The sequence below is a fragment of the Magnolia sinica genome, chromosome 11, assembly GCF_029962835.1.
Source record: "Magnolia sinica isolate HGM2019 chromosome 11, MsV1, whole genome shotgun sequence".
NCBI classification, from domain to species: domain Eukaryota; kingdom Viridiplantae; phylum Streptophyta; class Magnoliopsida; order Magnoliales; family Magnoliaceae; genus Magnolia; species Magnolia sinica.
Window position 1 is genome coordinate 15,144,065 of NC_080583.1, and position 6,482 is coordinate 15,150,546.

The following is a 6,482-nucleotide window of genomic DNA, read 5'->3' on the forward strand; positions in this document are numbered from 1 at the left end:
GTGATATGTGAAATCATGACTCAATCAATGTTTACAACTTCTAATCATGGATTAACAATTCCAAATTGACTGTGAAATCAAACAGACGGCCTAATCCAAGAGTCATAAGTTACCAACATCACGTATCTTATAATGTTAAAATCACAACTATCCTTCAAAATCACTTTGAATTCAATAGAAATTCCGAAAAAAAAAAAAATTAAAATTTTCACAAATTTTGCTCAAGACCAAGAAAATACTGATTAGGTAACCTAATCTCCCACCCCCCAACCTAAAATCTACATTGTCCTTAATGTAAAAGAAATAAACAAGCAATGCACATAGGACAACGAGAATAAAAGAGGAGTGAGGGAAAGATAGTACCTGGACGGAGAATCAAGAGGCTTTCACAAAAAAAGAATTTCAATGTAAGAGCAAGTTAGCACAAGAGAGAAATCAACATAAGCAAAAATAACAAAAAGAAAATCAAAAGAAGATCCTACCTATACCACTTTCGCAGGTGCTCTCGATTACATTTAGCACATGCAACAAGCCTTTAAACCCCTAGGTTACCCCTAGTGGACGAGTTGTAGTCTCGTGAGGGTTTGCAGTAATGTTACCCACAAACATTGAAGTAACTAACTAAGAAAAATGAAAATGAATGAAATAAAAAGCAATACAATAAAGCAAAAGGTTGGGTTGCCTCCCATGAGCGCTAAGTTTAACGTCTTCAGCCAGACAAGAACGGACCATGAATGAAATAATCTTTATAACCAGGGTCCGCCAAAGAAATTACCTCAACACTTTCATTAACCGATCCCAGACAAGTGATGTGAGTTCCCATGAACTGTGCTATCTGAAATAAGGCAACTGACACTGTCGTCAAATAATTTAAGGACTTCTGCTCGAACGACTTTTTCTATGTTAGGATCACGCTTCCTTTGCATGTTATGCGATATTACCACAGCATGATCCATCCATACAGTGGGGCATACTCCCTGGATTTTTTCTATCTTCCGTTCAATTGCCGCCTTATATGCTCTAAGAACATTAAGCAGCCTGCTCGCCTTTGTCTTCTCAGAGTTACAAACTGTGCTGTCAGGAAGAGTCTCAGAGGGATGAAGAGGTTCCACTTTCGCTCTCCATTTTTCAGTCTCCAATATAGGAGTAGAGTCGAGCAATGCATTGACTTCATGGATGGGACTATCAATGTCAAAATCCATGCCCGATTGTGCTAAGCAGGTCTCAAGAGGATCTTCAAAAGATGTACGGAAGGAGTCCTGCACAAGGCTCTCGATCATGTCCACTTCAAATATGTCATCCAAATCTGAGGATTGTTGTTCTGCATTAAAAACATTAAGTTTAATATTCATGTTACCAAAGGACAATTTCATAACTCCATTCCTGCAATTGATAATAGCATTAGATGTGGCCAAAAATGGACGACCCAAAATGACTGGGATCTGACTATGAAGATTCTGGACAGGCTGAGTATCTATAACTATGAAATCCACTGGAAAATAAAATTTATCAACCTGGATTAACACATCTTCAATAACACCCTGGGGCACCTTGATAGATCTATCGGCTAGTTGTAATGTTACCTTAGTCGGTTTCAGCTCACCAAGTCCTAGCTGCTCATAAACCGAATATGGTAACAAATTGACGCTCGCCCCTAAATCAAGTAATGCCTTCCCGATCTTATGATCTCCTATGCCGCAAGAAATGGTGGGAGCTCCTGGATCCCTAAATTTAGGAGGGGTGTTATGTTGAATCATGGAGCTGAGCTGCTCTGCAAGGAAGACTTTCTTATGAACATTCTGCTTACGCTTTTGAGTGCATAAATCTTTAAGAAACTTAGCGTAAGCAGGGACTTGCTTGATAGCGTCAAGCAACGGGATGTTGACTTGCACTTTTTGAAACACATCCAAGATTTCATCAAAGTTATTTCTTTTCTTTATTGGTGCCAGACGTTGAGGAAAGGGTGCTTTGGGCACATAAGGTGGCACATTAGTGGCTCTTGGAGAGTTAGAGAGCTTTTGGACTTTGGATGCATTGGTATGGCTCTCTGCTTCATCTTGATCTTCTGTTTTAGAATTTGATTCATCCCCAGGCATCTCTATTCTGTTATCAAAGTGTTCTTCTGTTTTAGAATTATATGACAAAGAAGATGGACGGATTGGATTTCTCGAAATCATCACAGTGGACCCATATCTATAGCGTGTGTACACAGTGCACATGTGCACTGCCTGAGCACCGAACGGACTAAAGTCGGTCAGCGCCGCTGACCCAACTTTCCTTTTTAAATATGGCAGTTGCCGTTTCCAGCACACGTAACGGACGGAAATCCGTTTTTACGGACCGCTGTGGGCCCCACCTAGTGTCCAAATGGACAATCCAAACCGTCCATCTGCTTCCTGGGGCAGTTATAACCATCGCCTAGATGTCCGTTTGGTTCCATGCATGTGTACGGACGTTGACCGCTGAAAAATGCAAAACGGACGGTGAGTTCAAAACTCTGTGGGCCACCGCAACTCTAACTCGAAATTGGCATTCCTAGCCGTTTTTTCATCCTCCATGCAATGGACAGAGTGGATTATTGAAATAATTATCAAAATGGGTCCCACCATTGCCACGGAAGTTGTTTTCGCGTCCGCGTAAAGGACGACCGCTGGCCATTTTTGCGAAGGATTGTGGGCCCCGTACGTCACCCGTACGGCCGATCCGAGCCGTCCATCCTGTAGATGGGTTCGAGAACTACAAAACCATGCTGATATTCCACTCCCATGCGGACACACGTGTGCGGTACAGAGGCCACAAAAGGGCTACCCGGCGACGTTCAAAACTGATCTTTTTGTATTTTCTTCTCTGGGCCGTGTCAATGGACATTCAAAACCACCCATTCTTGACTGAAATTTTATCCTGAATCCAATGGACGGGGTGGATTTTCCAGAAAATACCTCTGTGGGGCCCACCGATCACGGCTGTGAAAAATTACACTTCGAGTCCTTCTACGACTCTGCCACCGACCCCAGCCATCTAGCAGCTAAAAAAGGGGAGTTTTGGACGTGGGACAGGCATTCAGAACCAGGGGATTCCAGATCTGAAGCAAGGGAGAGAAGAAAGAGAAGAAAGAGAAGAAAGAAGAGAGAGAGAGATTGTTTGGTTTGACGTTTTTTTTATGAATTTTATTTAATATTTTTTATGGATTTTATGGGTCACTAATCTCTCAGCTAAGGCTGAGATGAAGCCCCTAATTTGATTAGCTCTTGTATTGGTTGATTTACTTTGAATTTCAATTAATTTGTTTCTTTCTTTAAGTGGGCTTTATGGGTTTAAATTCTATACTTCTCCATCTATGAACTTGACCAAAGTATATATATGGATGTTGTTTGGATGCTTATTATAGGTGCTCGTGTCTGATCAAGAACAGGTTTCCTATAGAGGAAGAAACAGGATGCTTTAATGAATTGTACATCCCTTATGCCCGACCAAGGATATGGGATATGTCATTCATGGCATTGCTTAAAGGAATTAGACAGTCTGTATGCCCGGTTAAGGACACAGATTGTGCTTTCTCCATTTAAGTGGTATCAATCTAGATCAAGGTGAATCAATAGACAAAACAAGGGTTAGGATAATTAGGGGTGGATTCGAAAGTCCTAGTGCTCTCTTTTTTATTGAATTTGCTTCCCTGTTCTTAATTTTTTTTTCCCCTAAAATTGTGCTTAGTAGTTCATTCCATTATCTGTTGGATTAGTTAAGGAGAGTCATAGGTTTGAATTGTGACGACCAGTCCTCGTGGGAATGATCTCGTAATACGTACCGTATCTGCATCTGATTCGTATACTTGCGAGTTTAAATATCATTTAAATCGTGTTGGTTTAAATAAAACATCAAGTTTTTGGCGTCGTTGCCGGGGAGCCCTTTTGTGGCCTCTTGGAGAGTCAGAGAGCTTTTGGACTTTGGATGCATTGGTATGGCTCTCTGCTTCATCTTGATCTTCTGTTTTAGAATTTGATTCATCCCTAGGCATCTCTATTCTGTTATCAATCTGCTTGCCTGACCTAAGGGTAGTGATCGATTTGGCCTGTTCATGATATTGCCCTTGGTTGGAATTAGAGCCAATCTCATACTGTCCCTTTGGATTAGCCTCAAGTTGGCTAGGGAACTTGCCCTTCTCTCTCTCACTCAATGTGGCAGCTAGTTGACCCATTTGTACTTCCAGCTTGGCAATGGATTGTGCATTTGCATGTAAGCTTTGCTGGTTGGCCAGTAAGGTTTGTTAGGTGTCCTTTTGGAATTGGAGAGAACTCTGCATGAAAAGATGGAGTGTATCCTCAAGAGATGGTTTCCTTGATTGTGTAGGCAGTTGTTGATATTGTGGAATCTGTTGAGGTTGTTGACTGCCAACTTGGGAGTAAGGTTGCATAGGAGGATTTCCAGATGGTCCTCCTTGTTGTGGTCCTTTTGCCCAAGAGAAATTTGGATGTTTAGCCCACCCTGGATTATAGGTGTTTGAGTAAGGATCATTCCCAGATTTTTGAAAAGTGTTCATAGCATGAACTTGTTCAGAGAGAAGTTCTGGGAATGCTGCACCAGATGGACAAGACTGCATAGGATGGGCAGGACTAGAACATGTGGCATATGCCTCGACTTGAGCTGTTTGTGGTGGTCCATTATTTAATACCAGAGCATCAACTTTCTTTGTCAGGTTATCAAGCTTGGCGCTCAGCTCTGGCATGACTCCTATCTCATATATACCACCTCTCTTTTGTGGTTGGGGACTTCTGTCACCTCTATTTGAATAATCCCATTGCTGGGAATTTTCGCACAAGGTTTCAAAGAAGTTCCACGCTTCGACATCACTTTTGGTCATGAATTACCCTCCACTGGTGGCATCAACCATGCGACGGTTCTGTGGTGTCAGACCGTCATAGAAGTATTGAACTTGTTGCCACTTCTCAAAACCATGGTGAGGACATTTAAGAAGCAAGTCCTTCCATCTTTCCCAACATTCATGAAAGTGCTCGCCCTCTTTTTGTGTGAAGTTAGTAATTTCTCTACGGAGGGCATTGGTTTTGTGAACGGTAAGAACTTGTTTAAGAACTTCTTAGACAGTTGGTCCCATGTAGTGATAGATCCAACTTCTAGAGAATTCAACCATGCTTTCGCCTTATCCTTCAAAGAAAAAGGAAATAGGCGTAGGCGGATCGAATCGTCTGAGAAGTTTTGGAACTTAAAGGTGGAGCAAATGTTTAAGAATTCTTTCACATGATGATATGGGTCCTTCTTGTCCAATCCATAAAAGGATGGCAACAATTGTATGACTCCAGGTTTAAGTTCAAAGTGTGCTGCCGTAGTGGTTGGCAACACTATGCATGAAGGCGTATTAAATTGGACAGGAGCTGAATAATCTTTGAGAGCTTTAACTTCAGTCTCATTCGCCATTTCAACAGGATTATTTCTCAATCTTTCATGAATTGTTCTTTCAATCTCAGGATCAAACGGTGCTAGTTCTATGTTCAGAAATCTACGTCCTAGCATAAACTATGTTATCAATATAAGAAAGAAAACTAAACTACGATGCAACCTAAGATGAATAAAACTAAAGGAAAAAGTTATGAATTCCTAAAAGCAAGAGAAAGCTATGTAAACGAGAATTGGAAAGAAGAACCCGAGAAAAGGAGATGATGAATGTCTGAAGATTTGAGAGCTCCTCCTTTTGAAGGCAATGTTATTTAGCAGCTTCCTTCCTTAATTCCTGTAAACAAAAAGAAAACAAAAATAAATTATACGTACTAAAATAATGCTAGAAAAAAAAAAAAAATCCTAAGCAACGGTTAATTTCTAAAAAAAAAAAAAAGTTTGTAATCTTAGAAATAAAAACTAAGTTAGTTTCTGAAAAGGGAAAAAATTTCTAAAACTAGAAAATAGAAAGTTACTTGAAAGAAGAATCAGAATCTAGAATTAGAAAATAGGAAATTTCTAAATATACAATAAAATAGCCTAGAAATAGAAACTTTCTAAAAAAAATAAAACCTTAATTCTAAAAATAGAAATTAGAAAAAAAATAGAAAATTTGGAAAGAGATTACCAAATTAGTAGTTTATGTCAGGTCCCTACAAAACAGGAAATAGGTTAGTTTCTAAAAAAAAAAAAATTTAACCTAACGCTAGTAAAAAAAACCTAAGACTATGAATTATGATAAGAGAGAATCTTAAATCCAATTGGACAGAAACAGTCCCCGGCAACGGCGCCAAAAACTTGATGTTTTATTTAAACCAACATGATTTAAATGATTTTTAAACTTGCAAGTATACGAATCAGATGTAGATACGGTACGTATTACGAGATCATTCCCACGAGGACTGGTCGTCACAATTCAAATCTATGATTCTCCTTAACTAATCCAACAAATAATGGAATGAATTACTAAGCACAATTTTATGAAAATCAATTAATTAAGAACAGGGAAGAAAATTCAATCAGAGAGAGAGATT

General features: G+C 39.6%; 1 non-coding gene across 1 annotated transcript; it reads left to right on the forward strand.

Annotated features, from left to right (window-relative positions):
* The first annotated feature begins 4,946 nt into the window (after positions 1–4,946).
* Positions 4,947–5,053, forward strand: LOC131219622 (small nucleolar RNA R71). Its single transcript, XR_009158272.1, has one exon. It is a non-coding gene; the product is annotated as a small nucleolar RNA R71 (small nucleolar RNA).
* Positions 5,054–6,482: the final 1,429 nt, after the last annotated feature.